General features: G+C 44.4%; 1 protein-coding gene across 1 annotated transcript in view; it reads right to left on the bottom strand.

Annotated features, from left to right (window-relative positions):
* LOC141114272 (bactericidal permeability-increasing protein-like) overlaps positions 1 to 14562 on the bottom strand; it is a 100721-nt gene extending 86159 nt beyond the window's left edge. Inside the window, exon 1 of the mRNA XM_073607860.1 lies at positions 14362 to 14562. The gene's annotated coding sequence lies outside the window, so the exon portion shown is untranslated. The remainder of the gene's footprint in view (positions 1 to 14361) is intronic.
* Between the last annotated feature and the right edge of the window lie 7367 nt (positions 14563 to 21929).

The following is a 21929-nucleotide window of genomic DNA, read 5'->3' as shown; positions in this document are numbered from 1 at the left end:
TCCGACAGTCAGCCTCCCTTCCTGGTTATACTTGGGTATGTGCAGTTGTTTTTTTTTTTTCAGAATGATGTTAGATGCAGGAAACATGTTCAATGCATTTGTTTCTAATTACGCTATTTCATGTTTCATTATGTAGTGTCAAATCCTCCTACAATTTGCCCTTGATGAAGGGACTCCTGCAGTCCCGAAACGCGTAGGCTTAGGTGGAAGACTACATGAATACACATTTGGTTCGCTCACCAGTATAATCTTGATTTTATTGTTAATTGACCTTTCTATATGATTGTAGTAGATTTTTCTTGATATGTATATTCCTGTATATTTGTACCAATAAAATTGCTTTTTATTTTTACTCCGTTGCCTTCAAAGTCCCACCATTTCTTGAGGGGTTATTTCCTTTTCTCCTTACGTCAGGGATGGCGGCAACTCTTGTGACATAATTGGATGGTACCCCCTTTTTTGATTCTAGATTTAGGGTAGCAAATACCCATACCCCTCCTTTCCATCCACCTGTGCCACAAAATCCCCCCTTTATAAATCACACATTATTATTTGTATAATCGATGTGCTTTGTGTTTTACATGCTGTTTTTCTCATTGCATCTAGGAATCTAAATCTGTCTGTGTGAGTATTTTTGTTTTTTTGTTTTTTTGTTTTTTTTGTTTTTTTTTTTTTTCTTTTTTGTCCTTTGGCAACTTAAAGAGACAATATCAGCATGTTTCAAGGTTCGAGTTGGGCGGCTCTCATGGCAGACTATTCCAAAAACCATGAGGAAGGAGAGGCAGTCCAGTCAGAATTGTCCTCCCTCTGCAACCAACTAAGCAAATATGTGGAGAAAAAAGCAGCTTTTTTCTGGCATATTGATAATTTTGAAAGGTACATCAGAGAGGACATCAATCCTTATGGATTGCGTATTCAAATTTTCCCTCTGATTGATAACATCAGCCCTGAGTTTAAGAAACAGTGGGAGGACAACTTGCAGGCGTGTACACGCAGGATGATGAGGATGCTCATAGAGGAATATAAGATTCGTAGTCTGGCCCTCGACAAAGAGATTGACGATATATACTCTAAATTACAAACCTTTAAAAGTCTTCCCTCATTAAAGGAACATGAGGAAAGAATTAAGATTCACTTGGATCAAATTACTACTGAAACTCTCCGAAAAAAAGACAAAAAGTTCTGGCGTGACAAATTGTCCTTCCAGGAAGGGAAAGCATACAAGTGGACCCAAAATAACCATACCTTAAATCCCAAAAATAAAGGTTTAACTAAATCTATCTTGGAAAGAGGGTCAGACTCATCTATCAATTCCTCCGTTTCTGCTTCCTCCTCCTCTCGTAATCGTAATAGGAACAGGCACAACAAACCCAAACGTCCCCTATTCGGAGAAGAGGGAAATGCACATAAGAAACACATTTCTGAACATCCCACTCCCATTGCCCCATCCACCCCACATATGTCGGGCAATCACGGTGCATGTGGCGTGGATCCCTATCCCCCCACAGACATCTCGGGTGGTAACACTGCTTCCTCTTCACTTACGACTGTTCAGCTCTCGCAATCTAGTGCGAGCTCAGCATCTAAGAGGGAGGTGGGCCAAAGCCGATTTTTTCCTCAGGACACCATTCCCAAACCAAAAACTTAAAAAGTATACAACTAAATACCATCAATGTTGATGATAGAAACATCATCAACTTATCCAATTACACTTTATCAGATGAAGAGAAATCTCTCTTGTCAAAGGGTCTGAGCTTCTGTCCCAGCTCCAATCTTGACATCTTTGAGGCTATTAAAGACCTAAATTTGTTTGCCCGCAAGCTGCTATTGAAGAGCATGTACTCCAAGGCCAAAACTAAACCTGTAACCACCGATGAACAACATGACAAGGACTTAGATGTCCTTTTGTCGTTACTGGAGAATGAGGACTCTTCTGACCTTATCGACACAATTGATCTAGATTCCCTCCTTCTTGATAAACCCACTGAACCTACCACTCCATCTTATGCTAATAAGAAGCTAAAGAATAAATCGGATAAATTCCTCTCCCTTGGTTCTAACCCCAACTTGTTATCTTTCGTCACCACGGTCATGTCTGAAATCAAAAAACTTAAAACACACAAAAAGACCGGGAATGTATCTCCCTCTGAATTGCTCGCCTTAAACACCCTTAAAAAATGCCACTCCCTTGTCATTAAGCCTTCTGATAAGGGTGGCAACATTGTGATCATGTCGAACGAGCAATATAAAAACATGTGCCATAAAGTCCTGTCCAACCGGGACTGGTACAGGCCTATTTCCAGGACTAGTATTGCCAAATTTGAGATCCAATTTTGTGCCCTAGTTGATGGTGCCTTTTCAGATGGTATCATCAATCAGGACATCTGGGAATTTCTACGAATAAAGTTTCCCAAAATTCCAACCTTCTATTGTCTACCCAAAGTTCATAAAAACTGTATAACACCACCAGGTAGGCCTATAGTCTCCGGAAATGGGGCTATTACGGAACACCTGAGCCTCTTTGTAGACTCCCACCTAAAACCATTCGTCGAAAACCTGCCTTCATATGTGCGTGATACTATTCACTTACTACAATCCCTGGAAGGTCTACATGTCTCAGCACAGTCACTACTGGTAGCTATCGATGTCGAGGCCCTCTATAGCTCAATTCCCCACCATTTGGGGTTGACTGTGGTCAGACACTTTATCACCCAAACACACAGAGATGATAAAAAACTCTGTGAGTTTGTCATTATGGCCCTGGAATTTATCCTTCATCATAACATCTTTTCTTTTGATGGCTCCCACTTCCTCCAGGTACAGGGCGTTGCGATGGGGACCTCCTGTGCCCCGTCTTACGCCAACCTGTACCTGGGGGAGTGGGAGCAGTCTTTCCTCTCTGACGAGGCTTTCAGATCGCACACTCAACACATAGCTGCGTGGTATCGTTATATAGACGACATTTTGGTGTTGTGGGAAGGTTCCGAAAGCCAACTAAATGAATGCATCGAAATGATGCAGCATAACATTTTTAATTTAAAGTTCACTGTGACCCACAGTCCACACAGCATAACATTTTTGGATACGACCATCAGCAAGAATTCCGAGGGAACTCTCTCTAGCAGCCTCTTCCGGAAACCTACTGCTGGCAATACCATCTTACATGCCTCCAGTTCTCACCCCCAACCGTTGATCCGAGCGATTCCCTACAGCCAATATTTAAGGCTGAGACGAAATTGCTCTGACCAACAGACATATCTGACGGAAGCTGCCGCACTTAGAGACAGACTCCGTCTGAGGGGCTACTCCTCTACGCTTTTGAAAAAAGCGTTCAAACGTGCAAACAGACATACCCGGCGGGAACTCCTCTTTGGTCCTCAAAAAAAGGCTGTGATGGATTCCACCACTAGGATTATTATGAGGTTTACAAACCAACACGAATCGATCAAATCTATTCTCAACAAACATTGGCACCTCTTACACTCTGACTCCACCCTACGCCCACACTTACCCGCACGACCAGCGATTACCTATCGGCGTACTAGTTCCCTGCGTGACCACCTGGTCCGCAGTGAATTTGTTAGTGAATCACGTGGGGACCCATGTAGGAGGTTTGGAACATTCACATGTGGAGGATGTTCCATATGCAGATTCATGAATACACAACAGAATGTGACCCTCCCAAATGGGCATCCTTATAGACCACGTCACTTCGCAAATTGCAAGACAGAAGGTGTGATATACCTTTTAGTTTGCCAATGTCTTCAATTTTATGTAGGCAAGACCAAACAAAAATTCTCCTTGCGAGCCTAACGGCACATCACTGCCATGAGGAAAGCGAATCCTGAGCTCCCACTGGGGAGACATGTGGCGAATGTGCATCATGGTACCTTTCCCAATATTTATTTTTTAATTTTGGACAGAGTTCACCCCAGCCCGAGAGGTGGGGACTGGAACAAGGTCTTGCTACAGCGGGAAGCCCGCTGGATTGCAGACCTTGCTGCCACCTCACCCCCCGGCTTGAATGATCATTTGAGCTTTAGACCCTTTTTAGAGGGTTTCTCCTCTGGGGTTTGTGAGAAAGACTTATAGGGTGCTGATTTGTAGGGTGCGGTTATGTCCCTCTTGGTTGCCCTCTTATATTTTTCATATGTCACATTTTAACATTTATTTATAATTTTTTGTCCCTTGGTTTTTTTTTTTTTTCTCTCCTCATTATATACAGGCATATCATCACTAGAGGCACACTGTCGGCGTTGCTCGGGGAACACCTCTTTTCACCGCAGCTCTGGCCCCTCTTTGTCCCGCCCGGCGCACGTGGGCCTCCCGGGATTTTTTGTCCCTCGGGGGGCCTCCCTATGGGTGCCCGGAACATACTCCCGGGGTGATTGGCGGCCAACGGCTGCCCTTCCATGCCTGCGGATCTTGGCGCCCCTCTATGCGTCGGTGGGCGATCTCTGCATGACCCCTCACACAGTCCGCTGTGGGGGGGTGCCGTGCAGTTCTCGCCCAGGGTCCCACTGCCCCTGCGGTGCCCATTCAGTGACCACCTGAGGGTACTAATATATGAGGTTGGTGACTCCTTTGCAAATTCATTTAGGTAGTTGTGTTTTCCTATTTACCTATTTCCCCTTTAATTCTCATGTAGTAATGTTCCCTCAGCAGCCCCCTCTGTGGATTGGGTTGCAGTACTTGGGTTGATGCATGCCCTGTCTTAATATCAATAGACGGGGCGGAACGCCGTCGCGTAGGACTCTTTTTCTTCCTGTTGTCAGGGCTTCTGTTTTCCCCTCCCCGTTTGACGGAGCGGCGTCTCAGTGTCACCATGGATCCCCTCTCTCAGCGTCCGTAGGCGGATCGACGCTGTGAGGTTCCCATGGCACCTACACCTTGATTGGAGCGGCGGTATGATTGGCGGAATTCAGACACCAATCAGTGCCGCATTTACTTCCTCTTCCCCTTTATATTCAACCACCGGACGCCGTGTCGGTGTTATTGTCCGACTCGGCGGCGGTGGTTGGAGACGGCTTAAAGCCACTGATTTTACTGCAACACAATACTTGAGACAAGGTAAGACTGTCCCGCATCTCTCCGTTAACACTGTCTCTCTTTTGGCAACCCCCAGTTGTGTTATGCTTCTCATTGTGCCTGTCTGAGGCGTTTCCCGTTTATAACATTAGGTATCACTACACACAGCTAACACCTCTGTCTTGCTGGTTAGTAAGCCTTTTCCTCTTTTGCATCACCCTACAGATTTTACACTGTACGAAGCTGCTATCTTTGACAACTCTTGCTCTCAAGGGACATTCGTTCCCCCTGCTCGCACATTGGGGACATTTATTCACACCAAATCACCATATCCCTCATATTCCAGCATTGGGGTAAGTTATGAACACTTAGACTGTTTTTCTACACCCGGCCTGTAAGCATGGTCGCATGATGCGTTGTGTCCATGCATTTTCAGCCTATGGGTGCTTTTTGCCTTTTTACAATACCCCAGCCTATAAGGCCCCTTTCTTTTGTGTTTTCAGATATTTCCCCCCCCCCCCCTCTGGCTCTTCGCTTTTTGGGCCCCTTTGGGATAGTGTTGTCACTCCCTTCCTGGGGTGGCACATTGGGACCAGTGTGGAGAAGGCGGGGCCAGATATACGCCCGTTTCCTCATTTGGATTCCTGGCGTCCTGTGTGTGTTTTTGCCCCCGAGAATTACTCCGACAGTCAGCCTCCCTTCCTGGTTATACTTGGGTATGTGCAGTTGTTTTTTTTTTTCAGAATGATGTTAGATGCAGGAAACATGTTCAAGCATTTGTTTCTAATTACGCTATTTCATGTTTCATTATGTAGTGTCAAATCCTCCTACAATTTGCCCTTGATGAAGGGACTCCTGCAGTCCCGAAACGCGTAGGCTTAGGTGGAAGACTACATGAATACACATTTGGTTCGCTCACCAGTATAATCTTGATTTTATTGTTAATTGACCTTTCTATATGATTGTAGTAGATTTTTCTTGATATGTATATTCCTGTATATTTGTACCAATAAAATTGCTTTTTATTTTTACTCCGTTGCCTTCAAAGTCCCACCATTTCTTGAGGGGTTATTTCCTTTTCTCCTCACAGCTGCCATATACAGCACAGCTACACTGTTATTTTCAGGGCCGGTGCTACCAATAGGCAAACTAGGCAGCCACCTTGGGTGCCCAGCCACTGGCATTCCTACTCTCTTCTCTCTCCAGCAAGCAACTAAATATCAGCATCAGCAGGCAGCCGCCGCTCCATTCGCATAGTGTCAGAGGGGCAGCGGCGGCAGAGGACTGTGTCTGTGTCCCGACTCCTGAGTGAATGGAAGCAAGCAAACATTCATCGATGGGCACTGGTAGGCAGCATTGATGGGCGCTGGTAGGCCGCATTTGATGGGCGCTGATGAGGCTGCATTTGATGGGCGCTGGTGAGGCTGCATTTGATGGGCGCTGATGAGGCTGCATTTGATGGGCGCTTCATTAAAAAGGTGGAGTATACATGGGCAGGGCAAAGGAGGTGGAGCCAAGTGGGGGCATCAAAATGAGGTTTCGCCTAGGGCAGGGATATGCTATTAGCGGACCTCCAGCTGTTGCAGAACTACAAGTCCCATGAGGCATAGCAAGACTCTGACAGCCACAAGCATGACACCCAGAGGCATGATGGGACTTGTAGTTTTGCAACAGCTGGAGGTCCACTAATTGCATATCCCTGGCCTAGGGTGTCAAAAATCCTTGCACCAGCCCTGGTTATTTTGTATAGCGTGACTTAATACTTTATATACCCGATGTGTAGACAAAACAAACTTCTTCAATTGATGTCTTTGTAGACCTGAAGTACTTAAAGTACCTAAATTTTAATAACAATTACAGCAGTTGACTTCAGCACTTACCTTGTCTGAGGCTTCCTCTTTTTTAAAAGCTTACCTTTCTCCTTCAAATATTGCTGCCCCAAGTTTTCTGTTCCTAGATGGCTACGTTTCCTGCAGGGTCCTATTTAGCTACCCTTTCATAAGTGCTCCCAGAAGGCAGACAGAGATGACTAGATGCGGCACACAGATTCGATTTATGGGACATGCATTCCCAAGTTGGGGGATCAGGGAGACTTTCCTTAAAGTTAAGAGTGCACACTCCCTGACGGGAAGTTCAAGGAAGTGGTGTATAGGAAGCCAAGGCGTGTTGACACCACAAAATATAAGTGTGTCTATGCATTTTTTAAGCAAACTTTTATTGTTCTCTGCCCCGTCGGTCTATATACTGTAGATGCAATTCTGTTTACAATTGTAAGGCATTAGTACTTCTTTAAAGTAAATTATGAACATTATTTCAAGCAAAGTCTCATATCATTGCTACACACTGTTTCTTTGTGTCAAGCAAATGTTAGTCCAGCTTGAATGCTGTAAAATCAGGATTTGTGTTCCAGTAGATTTATACAGTAGCATGGCATACCCAGTCTTTTGTTACAAATCCAATGTTACAAATACCGATGTACAATGACAGCGTTTTGCGCAGCTGAGCCAACCTGCCGCAGTACAACTGGCAAGTGGTTAAGCTATTTACAAAAAAACTGAAAGCTGATTGCAACCGATTTTGCACTCTCCAGTTTTAGTAAAACAACCCCAATAATTCTGGGGCCATCATTCACTCTAAACTAGGGGTCTCAAACTGGCGGCCCTCCAGCTGTTGCGAAACTACAAGTCCCAAAATGCTACTGCCTGTGATAGTCATGCTTGTAACTGTCAGCCACTAAATGCCTCATGGGACTTGTAGTTTCGCAACAGCTGGAGGGCCGCCTGTTTGAGACCCTTGTCTAAACTGATAACCTCCAAAGGCTTTTAAAGCATTGGCTTTGGGCAATTTGAGATATCAAAGTTTCACAAGCTCTAAACATTTTTAGGCTTGACATGGTGGGTATTTGCTTGATGCCAAAAAATTGGGTAATATATTGTGTGTCCTGAAATTAACTTTGGTGTATTTTTTGGTGAAAATATGCATTCAATGGATTGTGGTTTGTAATTGGCCACAGCAGCCCTTTATTCACAACAGGTAACAATTCCAAAAAATTACCAGATCGGTATACAAACTGCTGGCAAGTGTTAGGGGTCTTTGGATGTCTATTAGCCTTAATGGTTGATTGGGTTTCCCCCCTGTTCCCAGTTGCTCCCCACCGACTCAAGGACATTTCCAAGTGAAGTATTCCATTCCTCCTCCAAGGGACCAAACTTTTGGAAGAAAAATCAACAATTAACCAAAGAAAAGCTCCATACCACCAGATGGGCCCCCTTTTCATAACCAGTTCAACTCATCCACAGTCCCTCAAAGACCCTCTGACCAGCCAAGCTACTGTGACGATTGTTCTGCCCTCAGTCTTGCTTGTACAATTTCAAGGTGAATGGGAAGGTAGGACAACTTTTTCCTCATTTGACTTTCCAGGAATTACCTTTAAAGTATAATTAAAGGCAAAACTTTTTTTTTTTAGGTTTGGATAAAGTAGAGAGTGATTAGAACACCTGCCAGTTTTTATAGCTGTCTGTGCCCCCATTAGGGAGATTCAAGCTCCCTATTTTTCCTGTTTACCATTATCATTGAAAGTGAAAGTAAAAGAAGATCCCAAATTTTTGGTTGTCCCGAGAAATGTAATAGAGGGGAAAACTTCCAATGGAGACACTAGTACTGGTTCCCAAATAATTCCCTTAAGTTGCAGGGATTTTCTCTCACTTCCTGTTTGGCTACAACCCTCCCTTGCTCTATCCAAAATAAAAAAGTTTTCCCTATAGTTCTACTTTAAGCAGTCCTGCAGTTCCTGCCTCTGCAGCTCCACCTTACCACCTAACAGTCAACTGTCACTCAGGTAGCACCATATCTCAGAGCACTAGCTCTTTACACAATAATCCTTCCAGGGCTTATGCTTGTAAGTGTTAAAGTGTAACCTTACAGTCAGGGCCAACAATAGAGAGATAGAGGCAATTCTGCTGTTCTGGGCCTAATCAGTTCAGCAGGGAATTTTTGGTCATTGGGCGGCCCCAGTGAAGCATCCATGGATCGATTTGTGTACCCCTACTGGCTAAGGTTGGAGCCGGAGATAGTTTACTCAACTTGGATATAGCTGGGCATGGTTCCAGGGGAGGAGTGCACCAATCTAATGTAGCAACTACTGCAGAGTCACTGCACACTGACAAATGGGAGGAGCTGGTGATGGGGGTGAATGAATGGAGATCAGCATCACTATCAAAATTCAGCCAATGAAAGTTTTTTAAGGGGTTCTGTATGTTGTGGGCTGTATGGGGCCCAATGACGGTGGTCCTGTTTTTAGTGTGTTGCTTATATTTTCCAGTCTTTAATTGGCCACACATTAAACACTTATAACATTTGTGGCAAATTACGTTTAAGGAACATGTGAATGCCAGGTTTAAAAATGTTTCATTGAAGATATCACACCAAATGAAACCAACTCAGACCTAATTATGCGCTTCCTGTAACAGGTAATTATTGTCATTACTATTCAAAGCAATTATATGTTCTCATTTGATATGTTTAATTCAAGGTCATGAGGGTGATTAGGACCAATAAAACATTCCATGACAGAGAACTTATGTCTATAATGAACACATGCCCTGGAAGCATTATTTAACGTATCCATATAATAATTTAATATTGAATAAAAAGCAGAGGCAACGTGCTCTTATTGTGATCTATGCCAACCGGTTGACTTTACTGTTGTCTTAGAACGTAAAGAGTGAGTAGTGTGTGTTTTTAGAGAGATATGAGGCTCACGTGCCCATACGACGCTGGTTACAGAGAAACGCACGCGTTGGGAGGGGCCTCACACGTGACGTTATTCCACAAGTCGGCCTGACCGCTTGTACCTGCTGGTTGTTTGTAACACATGCTGTGTAATTCCTTTAAAAATGTAAGAGCGATTTTATCATTTTATTAAATTAAAATCTTGGTGAAATACTACACTATGTGGATTTTCCTCTGTACTTTAACTTCCTCCATGGAGTCTATCATGGATTGGGAGATCGTGGAACCTTTGCATGCAAGATCGTGGTGTATATGGCTGCTATTCAGCAAGGCGTCTGATGGTCTGCTTGTGGGATCAGAGCAGCTGGTAAGGAGCTCATGTAATTGTGGTGATTCCTTTTGGGAGTACTCTTTTTTCGGTGGTACACGTTATCATTATTCCTTCACGGCACAGAAAGAGGGACTTTTGAAGTTTAGAAAATTTTTGCACCACATATATATTTTTTATAATTTTTTTTGCACAGTGTTTGCACATTTTATATGGACTTTATTTGCACAGACATGTGAATTTAGGATGAGTTCATCATATATTTGATGCACTTTTATTGTGTCTCTTATGTGATTTCTTAACGTATACCTAGTACAAGGATAGATCACTTTTTAATGTTTGGTTGTACGCTCTATTACTGTTCTGGGAACAATTCAAAATGTGGTATTTTCTTTTACTTCCACTTTTGATGATAATGGTAAACAGGACAAATAGAGAGGGTGAATATCCCTAATGGGGGCATAGACAGCAATAAAATTTGACAAAAGTTCTAATCTGTCACCACTCTATTCAAAGCTAAAAAAAATAAAAAAAATAAAATGTCTTTCGTACTGCAGCTTACTTACTGGTCCTCATACATGGTAGCTGCTTTTGTTTTATATTCATACTTTTTTATTTTAACCTGGTAATTCTGCCAATAACTAATTTCCTGTCTTAGGGTGACAACCATAGTGAACAGCATTGTAACCCTAGGAAAGGGAGTGTGTTGGGACTACATACCACTGGGTTAGGATTACATAACACTCCCTCTCTTCTCCATTACAGGGCAGGTGGTTTGTAGCCCACAGAGATAGCAGGAAATAAAGCTAACTGATAACAGTTCAGAAGCAGAAGGTACCAGAAGTTATTAGCTCACAAGATTGCTGTCTAGATGCACACTTTCAAATGTATATTTAACAGACCAAAAGGGAGCAAATACGTGTAGCCAGGTGCTGCTGCCAGCTGTGTGTGAAGAGCAGGCTGTGTATTCTTGTGACTGCTCTCCTCCTTCACCCCCTGGCCGGCTGTCCTACTACAGAGTGGGTTGTGTGAGATCTTGCCCGCTTCTTCTGTTTCTCTCTTCCCCCCACTGGGCTACCGTATACAGAGCAGCTGGAAGATCAGGCTCTGTTCCTCTCAGCCCTTGCTTCCCCCCTGGCAGCAGCAGAGCGGCTTTGTTTGTGATCCCCACTCGTTCTTGCCCCCCTCCCCCCATCCTCCTGGCAGCAGCAGACCCGAGCCAATCAGGGAGGAGGAGAATTTACTATGCAGTCACCCTGGATTCTGGGAACCATAGTCCTTATAGGAGCATACTGCAATGCAAGTGAAGGGAGATGAATGGGCACAAGGGGCTTACAGCTTTGCACAACAGAGGAGAAGAGACAAGACTTTTTCCCAGGCAATTCAGTAGAAAGCTGGGTCTTATACGATAGGAAGCCAAGCCGTGAGACCTGTGGCCCCTGCTGGGAATGTGTAGAGACTAGGGGCCATTGGAGTCTTTGCCAAGGGGGCAGTGGTGGCTGGTGGCAATTTTATTGGGGGGCAGCAAACAGTGGATCCGCCACCCCCCTTCTCCACAGTCGGGTTGGGTTGGTCAGTCGGCCGGTCGGTCGGTGCACTTACCTCATCCATGGTGGGCAATCACGTGCAGCTTTCCCGGCTCCCCTCCACGGGCATCATGAGCAGTTTCTCCTTCCCCTGCTCAGCGGCTTACATCTCCTTCCTCCTCCGCAATCAGAGCGCTTCTCCTTTCGGCCAATCGGGAAACGTGTCTCAGACCCGCGCTTCCTGATTGGTGGAGAGGCAATTCAGTGTGAGAATAATGAATATTCATTCGCTATTCTAACACCTGGGTGGTCTCCGAGCACAATGCCCGAGCGCCCGGAATCCACCCTATTTTGAAGCCTATTAGAGCCTCTGGCTCTAATCGGTGCTTCAAAAAAACACCCCTACCACTGTAATTCATGCACCTGGCGTCCTGAAAGGGGCCGGACGCAGGTTTAGGGAGTGGCAGCGGCATGGATAGGGGAGGCAGTGCCCATGCACCCTTAATGGATGGGCTGCCCCTGCATGGGGGACCAAGAGAGTGCAGACTTATCGCTGGGATGTCTGTGCCCATACCAAGGACAAAGGATTGAGACACTGAAAGTTCTCCTGCTGTGCTGGGACCCAAAGCTGGAGGGACCTATTGCCCTTTGACCCTACAATCAGGGAAAGTCAGTGTGGACCTGATCATGAGCACCTGATCAGGACATCTAAGACATCTCGGGCAACTAACTGCCAAGCGTGTATGGGACCGGACCTGTTGCATGCTGGGAGTGATGAGCGGAACTACAAAGTTTAACCTTTAGCAGCACACAGGTAATGCAATAGAGACTGCTCCTTAATTAGCAGCCCATCAGGCACCCATTGCACACTCCTAAAAGGACAGCTTTATGTGCACCACCTTACAGAAGGGTCCAACAAAAGCTGGCTAATACTAACAGTTAGGAGCCAGGTACCTTATAGTCATCTCCAGGGGTATCCCTTTGCCAGGAATGCATTCACCCAACCGCTTTTGGGGCTGTATGTGTAGTATGCACAAGAGGACCTTTATTTATTTGGGAGGGTTAATGAATACTGATACTGTTAACCCTGTTTGCACCAGTTATAAATAATGTGGTTTAGCATCACTACAGTTCAGTTGATTGCCATCTTATGGGTCAGTTATTACATTATCTAGTACAGCATCTTTAAGCCTGTTCAATTACCTGTATATTAGTTCATGCATTGTTTAACGGCATTGCCATAATACATCCTTTTTAGACCACTAATGTATAACATATACAGCTGTGTTAGTGGGGACAGAGCAGCTTAAAGAGTCTTGGTAGAACAAAGAACCCATCATATCCACTAGCTCCAGCGGGCATCTATTGTTAGAGTTCATGTACATTTTAAAGTGATTGTCAAGTGTCCTTTTTTGTTTCTATTAAAATAACAAACATGTTATACTTACCTGCTCCTCTTCTGGGTATCCGTTCAGACACGGAGACCTGGTCTCTTCTGATTGGCTATCTGAGTTTGATTGACAGTAGCAGGAGCCAATGATGGCCAAGGCACTCGTGGACATTGCTGGATTGAGATGGGGCTCAGGTAAGTATTAGGGGGGCTGGGGGACTGCTACACACAGAAGGTTTTTTTATCTTAATGCATAGAATGCATTAAGATAAAAAAGCTTCTGCCTTTACACCCACTTTAAATGTCCCCAGTGCAAACAGATCCCCGATCTCAAACACTGTTGTCACTAACCATTTAGATATATGTTGTCGCTTTTCCTTTGCTTACATATTAGAACTATTGTAAGGATTCCTCTACAGCAGCATTTCTCAACCTATATTCAATCGTGGGGCAATCTTTAAAAGTATGTAAAATGTCAATGCACCCCAATCTAAAAAAACCCCATAAATATTAATCATAAATGTAATTGTTAAATATCGATGGGAAACCAGAGTCTGGAATGATGCACACAACCACCTTGGTGAAGCCCTCTTTCTATCAGAGGTCCCCTCATCACATATGACATCAGAGCTCCTCCCCCTTTACACGAGAATCAGAGATCCCCCTTCCTCATCCCTTATCACATCAAAGGCCCCCCTACACATAAGAAGCACCCTATCCCAGAGTCAGATGACCCCCCCCCTTCCATTACATAAGAGTCCTTCTTATACATGAGAGCCTCCCATCACATCAGAGTTTTCCCCATCACAGAGTCCTCACATTCATTTCTGATCCAGGGAAACTGGGTCTCATGCTTTCTGCACCCTGAAGGAACCCTAATGGCAAGAACCCAAGTTGTTGCGGCACCCTGGTTGAGATATATTTCTAAAAAATGGCAAACAGGTTTATCAATTAATATTGAGATGAAATCATGATAAAATAGTTAAAAATATACGTACAAATATAATAATAAAGCACACTAGGAAGTAGACAGCAGAAAGAAAAAAGGGAACAGTTCAACAAGGGTTATTGTAATCAGGATAGGACAAAAACCTGGGGTAGATATAGAAATATGCCGTGCCAACAAAGATACAGGGTATAATGGATTCAAGCTATACAGTATGACCAAAACTTAGGGAGGAAGGCAATATACCAGGTCAACTGAGAGTATTAGCATAGATTATTATTGTCTTTGGTGTGCCATGACATTATATAAAATTTGGTACAATTAAATCAAGAAACTAGATCTTTGAAAAAGGCTGTAACATGTTGCAAGCATTATTCAACCGCACCCATCACTCTGCCTTGTCATAACTCACCTCTCATCAAACTTCTTAGTGCTGGAAATGGCAGGAAAGTCACCTTTTCAACACGATGATTCAGCTTCTTCTTTTATACCTACATAGCACCATTCTGAGGCAGCGATTACGTTGACAAGGGATTAAGGAAGGTGGTTTTATGGAAAAGGATAGCACAGAGTGAGAAGAAAAATATCTGTCCAGAGATAAAGCTTTCACTAAAGACAGATAAACCTCAGTATGGGTTTTCTGCACTGGTGTTTTTACAGATGTCTTAAAGGTACACTCCACCTGACATATAAAAACAGTATTAAGAAAATTCTACCAATGAGGCATAGGCATTTCCTTAAACAGTGACCATATGTGATCCTTTGCTAGCCTTTACTTCGCCCCTATCGCCCTAATATTCTCACTGATACGATACACTATTCCTTCTACTGACACCAGTGATGAGGCACTATTCCTTTCACTAACACCAACAGTGGGGAAAAATTCCTCTCACTGACACCAAGAATAAGGCACTATTCCTTCCACTGACATCAATGATGGAGCACTATTCCCTCTGCTGACACAAACAAGCAGGCACTATTCTTCCCACTGATATAAACAATGGAACACTATTCCTCGCACTGATACCAACCATGGGGCACTCTTCTATCGACACCAATAAGGTGGCACTATTCCTCTCACGGAAACCAACCATATTCCTTACACTAATACCAATAATAGAGCACTATTCCTCTTCCTCTTGCCCACATGTGTCATGTAATTGTTTTACTCCCATATTTCGCTCCCCTAAAGTCTGAAAGATCGTAAATTGACCCCTTGTTTTTGTTTGGAACACCAAAAAAATTACCATTTGTTTAAAAAACTTGGAAACCCCTGCCTTAGAAGTTCAAATATGGCTGGTGATTCAGGAAGGAGGGAGAGACAAGATAGAAAGTTATACAACTTTAGGAAGCTTCCTGTTGATCCTCTATGGATCTATGACAGTGAGGCTGGGTTCACATTTTGACCGGCTCTATATAGATCTGGTTCACATATCTCCGGTGCGGCTCCGGTGCGAATTTGTACAGGAGTCCTGCATGTCTTTTGGTCCATTTCAGGTCCGAATCCAGCCAAAAATTTGTGCTGAAATCGGACCTGAAACGGTGAACCGGGACGCACTGGACCCCTACTGTGAGCCGCATGCAAAGATAGTGTGAACCCAGCCTGAATTTCATAGGGAATTCAAATTTCTGTCGGAAAGACGGGCGGACCTAGCCTGCCGGAAAGTCCGATCGTGTGTAGGCAAGTCCGTCCGTCCAGGTAGTCCGCCGGAAAATCCGGCGGAAAGACCGTCGGACCAAGTCTGCCGGAAAGTCCGCTCGTGTGTACGCGGCATTAGGGTGGTTTAAAGTATCAGATTATTACTTTAATCTGTTCACCCCAAAGCAATTGCTAATTATTTTTTTCGGGCTTACAGTTACCTTACTTCCAGTGTCCATCCTAGGGGTACTCATCACTCCAACACTTATGCCGCGTACACACGGTCGGACTTTTCGTCTACAAAAGTCCGACAGCCTGTCCGACAGACTTTCGGCGGACTTTCGGCGGACTTGCAGCAGACTTTCTAACGAACGGACTTGCCTACACACGACCACACAAAAGTCCGACGGATTCGTACGTGATGACGTACACCGGACTAAAATAAGGAAGTTCATAGCCAGTAGCCAATAGCTGCCCTAGCATGGGTTTTTGTCCGTCGGACTAGCACACAGACGAGCGGATTTCGGGTCCGTCGTAGTTACGACGTAAAGATTTGAAGCATGTTTCAAATCTAAAGTCCGTCGGATTTGAGGCTGAAAAAGTCTGCTGAAAGTCCGGAGAAGCCCACACACGAACGGATTACCAGCCAGCTTTAGTCCGTCGGCGTCCGTTGGACTTTTGTAGACGAAAAGTCCGACCATGTGTACGCGGCATTAGTCCTTTTTTTCTCTTTCCAAGTTTTATTCAGTAACATTAAACACGCAATTGAAAGACAGAGGGTGAAAAAGGGATTCAGGTACCTTGGACGTTGCGGTGGGAGATAATTTCTACATCCAGCGAATAACACTTCCAAAGCTGGATCCAGCAATCCCCTCTCACTGACCTAGCAGCCGATGCAATGCTCGAACACGGTCTCTGCCACAGACCTTACGGTTCTGGATGAACAAGTTGTGGATGATCTAAACGGTCTCTGCCACAGATCGTACAGTCTTGAGAGAACCGACTCTGGTACTAATCCAAAATGCGTCTCCGACTGACTTCCCAGGCTCTTCTCAAGATACCAGCCTTATGCTCGGTCCTCTCCCGAAGATTCCTCCCCTGGTCACTGCAGTCCCTTGCTTCTTCCCGCAGGCCTGACAGCAAAGAGACCATCATGCCGACCCCTAGGCCACCAAGACTCTGATCCTTCCTTTAGTAGCTAGGCCTTAGATCTGCCAAGCTCAAGGCAGAACTTTAAGGATTCGTAGTCTCCCAGGCCAAGAGGGCCATGGGGTGGGGAGCGCCAACCCACCCCTGAGCCTGGGGGGTCAGGAAGCGCGGACCAACCGATAGCAAAAAGCCACCCCTAAAGATGGCGTCTGTGCCTTAAATACCCCTACCCAGAAATATCCGCTGTGTGAACCACTCCCACCGAAAAGCCTCTGAGCAATGAGTAGTCAATGTGTCTGACCAGACTGTATTTCCTGATCCACCAATGATGACTGCACCACCCATGGTTAGATGGAAATCTGCACAGTCCAGCCAATCTGGCACAGAAACCATTAAATTTAGGCAATAATAAGTTTAGCCAAAACTGTAGCTTCAACTAATTTAAATTTCAAAAGAATAGTGTCTGCTATTAAGGAGCAGGGCGCTACAATAGAAAAACCACAATCCATACAGCCAGTGCAGGGACAAGGTCTTCCAGCGCCCAGGTCGAACATGCCAAGGTGCGCCCCCACCCACCCCATTTTATGCATGACCAATCATCTTACCCACATCTGATCATTATACCTATATATAGCATGCAGAGATCAAGATTAGATCAATTACAAAATGCAAAGGAAGGTCAGGAGCAAAAATAATGTACAGACTGCAGCAGTCAGGTGCAGATAAAAGTACAGAGTGTAGAGGTATGATTTATGTTATATACAATGTGCAGGAGTCAAGAGTGGGTAAACTACATAGTGTAGAGATAATGAGTATACTGTATACACCCTAGTGCACTGCAGTATCCCCTATGAGGCATTTCATGTATACAGTATACACAAACACTCACATATATACATAAAGCCACCCATTTATGTTCCTGCCTCACCCAAGTGTCTTCTCTGACATTATAGTACATAATAAAGGTTTAAATTCCTGGGAAAAAAAATCCACCCTTGTAGTAGGGCCCCCGTACTGCATGAGTTAAATTCTCATTTACTGTAGGGGCAGAGGATTAAGATATAAATACCTAAAGGCTAGGTTCACCTTTAATTAAAAAATAATATCCAGTATGCACATGTAGCATTGCAGACTACAGTTGCAAAGTACAGCAATCCTCCAGTGTCTTTATGCATCGCATGTCCCTCAGTGCCCAGTACTATTGAATGACATCATATTTGTGAGTCCAGTCAAAGGAACTATGGGATGGGTAGTTTATCAGACTGATAACTGTTCTGCCTGTTCATGCATCTGGACCACATATCCCAGAGATCTTTGCTACCATCAGAGGGATTGCTGGGAGGAGCTATAAAAGAAGTCAGAGACCCGCCCGTCGCTCTCTTCCTCCTGGGCCTGACACGAGACGGACCTCTCCTTGTAGGGAGAGAGAGGTCGCGGCCTACCACGCGGTCTAACATCTGCCCACCCGCGCCAGAAAGGCCTAGCTCTGTTTAACCCTGTATTGAAGTGGTTAAATAGGTGCCTACACTGCTCTGATGCGACCTTTGATGCAACCCTGATCCAGAGGTGCATTAAAGCTGCAGTTAAAGTGGCACTCTAAATCATGCGAGTTTAGGGTCGTAACAGTGGAATCGCAGCCCTACTCATAAAAGTGGGAAACATCCCACTCAAAATTTAATCCCACTGGCTTTCTAGTATTTAAATTAAAAATCCAATAAACCTTATCGAGTGGTCCAGGTGGCACATTTCTGATACCCACCCAGAGGATCCAGCGTTGTCCCACTGAGATCTTCTTGTATTCCGCCCCCTCTGGGCAGGGCCAGGACACAAGGGGTGGGCAGGAAGGGCAGCTGCCCCAGGCACTGTGAAACAAAGGAGCAAAGATTAGATGCAGGGTGCTACACATATTTTACAGCATGTATAAACAGTGGGGGAGGGGTGCAATTCTGGATCCTTACCCCGGGTGCTGGTTCTTCACTCCTCTACCTCTTCAGCAGAGATCATGTGACCAAACAATTTGGTTTGTGATCATGGGGTCAGCACTAATGGGGACTTGCAGTCAGGGCCGAGATAAGGGTAGGGCAGGAAGGGCAGCTTCCCCGGGTGTAATGAAGCAAGGGGGCAAAGGATAGATGCAGGGTGGCACACCCATTCTACAACATGTATTAACAGTGGGTGAGGGGATGCAATTCTGGATCCCTGCCCCGGGCGCTGGACGACCCTGTTCCGGTACTGCCTTTCAGTCCCATGCCACCATGTTGCTTGTGACATCATCAAGACGCCCGCTGGCTTTTTCTGGTTTAGCCGGCGCATCTCCTGATGATGCAGCTCTAGGCCCACCTCCCTACAGAAGGAAGCAATATGTCTCCTGGGATATGTGACTTGCATATCCCAGGAGGCAAAGGGAGGACATTGCACGGCATTCATTTAGGCGAGTGACGTGTAGGGTGGGAGGGGGGATGGGCGAACATTTTTAATGGTGGTGCACTGGCAAGGTGTGTTGCAGTACCATGCATAGTATATGGCACCAAAATGCACCATAGTCAGTTAAGTGCTTTACTGTGCATTCCGGTGACACTTTATTTTTTATTTTTTGGGGGGGGGGGTGTCTTATGTAACAAAAGTTCACTTTAAAATGTGGATTAAATGAAATAAAAGTAAACATGATTGTATGCCATAGGGCAACACATTTCTTTTAAATGCTTTGAGCCTTCAGGTGTTTAGATTTAAACATTGGTTTATGACATAGGTACGTGTAAGTGTCTCGGGTAGTAGACATACCAGCAATCACGGTGCCCTACTCGTGATCTCAATATGCTAAGTGCAGGATAGGAATTCCTTACATATTCCTGATGACTCATTGGAGTGGATGGCAAGATCACTCTACTGATGGGTGTTGCCACATATCTACATGCAATGCTATTGTGCTAAGCCTGGAAGATAGTTTCAAATATATGCCAAATGCACGTGAGTGAGTTTACAAGTACCAAGCATACACTATAATTATATATGAAAACGGTGTCATTGTTTCAACAAGTCACTAGATCATCTCTACATATAACATATGCTTGGAGTTCTGTTGTCTTAATATAGTGATGAGTGTATTCCTGAGTAGTTTGAAAAGGTGCCATTGCGGAAATCATATCATGCACCTACAATGCTGTTTTCTCTTAAAGAGAACCTGAGATTATAGTGTTTATAGAAAATAAATGGGGCTTCTTACAGTGCCTTGAAAAAGTATTCATACCCCTTGAAATTTTCCACATTTTGTCATGTTACAACCAAAAACGTAAATGTATTTTATTGGGATTTTATGTAACATCATGCCTGCATGAGTTTCATCTGGGTACTCTGGTTTTCTTCTACACTCCACAGACATGCAGGTAAGATAATTTTTAAATTGGCCCTAGTATGTGTATGTAGGAATGTTAGTTAGGGACCTTAGATTGTAAGCTCTTTGAGGACAGGGACTGAAGTGAATGTACAATATATATGTAAAGTGCTGCATAAATTGTTGGAGCTATATAGGTATCTGTAATAATAATTTCTTCTTCCGTGCAGTGTGGATAATACACCGTAGTGTTTAGCTTGAACTATTTGACCTGTAGTTTGATACAATACTGGCAGGGCACTTTAAGGCTTCATTTAGATGTGGTTGAGCTGCGTTTCTGCCACCCGCCAATGGCCCTCCCCATAAGCTGCAATAGGCGAAGGGGCTTGTACATGTCATGGTCGTGATGCTTTGCAAAGTTAAATCTAAAGAGTGGCGGGCTTGCTGATTGTGGCACATTTGTCAGCAAAAATGGGGTTCAAACAGGCGGTGAGGAGGCACTGCCTATCAGACTATTCAGACGTGCTCTGAAGCACGTCTGAAGGTAGATTAAGATGCATGCCTAAATGTACCCAAAGTAAATCACTGCTGGATTTTTACTCTCCTTTTAATGAGGAGAACTTTACACACATGGGGAGGCATGCTAAGAAGATGTTAGTTCTATCTGGATCTGCCTACATAGGTGCAGGGGTGGACATAGGGGCAGATCGCCCCTATGCTTCGGCATATATCTTTATATTTATTGTATACCAATCATTAGAAGTGGGTGGATGCAGGGCAGTATTCTAATGGTGGGCATACCTCCGATCAATCGATTTGAATGGAAAAAGCAGTTAGGTTCTCTTTTTTTGAGCTATGAATAAGCGCCATGATGGGGCGTGAAACATGTTAGCCATCTTTCCTGTTCCTCCCTGTACATGAGGTGACTGCATTTGGATTTTATTTCTTCATATCAATAAAGATGCCTTCTATGGTGTGCGGCCATCCAGGATTTTTTTCTTTCCTCAGGTTCTCTTTTTTCATTTAGCCTACAGGCTGCATGAAAGAAAAGAACATTACAATATATGCCCAACAAGGACCAAGGACGTACTGGTATGTTGCTGGTCTTTGAGTGGTCATACCAGAATGATGCCTGCAGCTTTAGGTATCATCTTGGTATCGTCTTTTTCAGCCGGCAGTCGGCTTTCAAGTAAAAGCAATCCTGGAAGCTAATTAGCAGCTAGACTGCTTTTACAAGCAGTGGGAGGGAATGCCCCCCCCGCCATCTTTCATGGAACCCAAGAATGCAGCTGGTGGTTCAGACAGCTGACCATAGAGCTGATCGTAGACCAGAATGGCTCTAATCATCCCTATGGCCTAAGAAACGGGAAGCTACAAGCATTTCATGACTTCAGTTTCGCCGGATATAAACAGCTCTATTGGGAGATTTGGAAAGCATCCTATCACATCGATCTTAGTGTGGTCAGATGCTTTGAGGGCAGAAGTGAGATCTAGAGTCTAATAGACCCCAAAATTTTCAAAAAAGAGTACCTGTCACTACATATTGCTATCAATATTTACATTCCCTGTGATAACAATAAGAATGATAAAAAAAAAAAAAAAAAATGAAAAGGAACAGTGTACAAATTAAAAAAAGAAAAAAAAACCCCAAAAAAATTAAAGCACCCCTATCCCCCCGTGTTCGCGCACAAAGGCGAACGCAAGCGTCGGTCTCGTGTCATATGTAAACAGCAATTGCACCATGCATGTGAAGTATCACTGCAAATGTTAGATCGACGGCAGGATTTCTAGCAGTAGATCTCCTCTGTAAATCTAAAGTGGTAACCTGTAAAGACTTTTAAAAATGTATGTATTTGTCGCC

Source organism: Aquarana catesbeiana, linkage group LG12, assembly GCF_042186555.1.
Source record: "Aquarana catesbeiana isolate 2022-GZ linkage group LG12, ASM4218655v1, whole genome shotgun sequence".
Taxonomy (NCBI): domain Eukaryota; kingdom Metazoa; phylum Chordata; class Amphibia; order Anura; family Ranidae; genus Aquarana; species Aquarana catesbeiana.
This window is presented reverse-complemented; position numbering and strand designations above follow the sequence as displayed.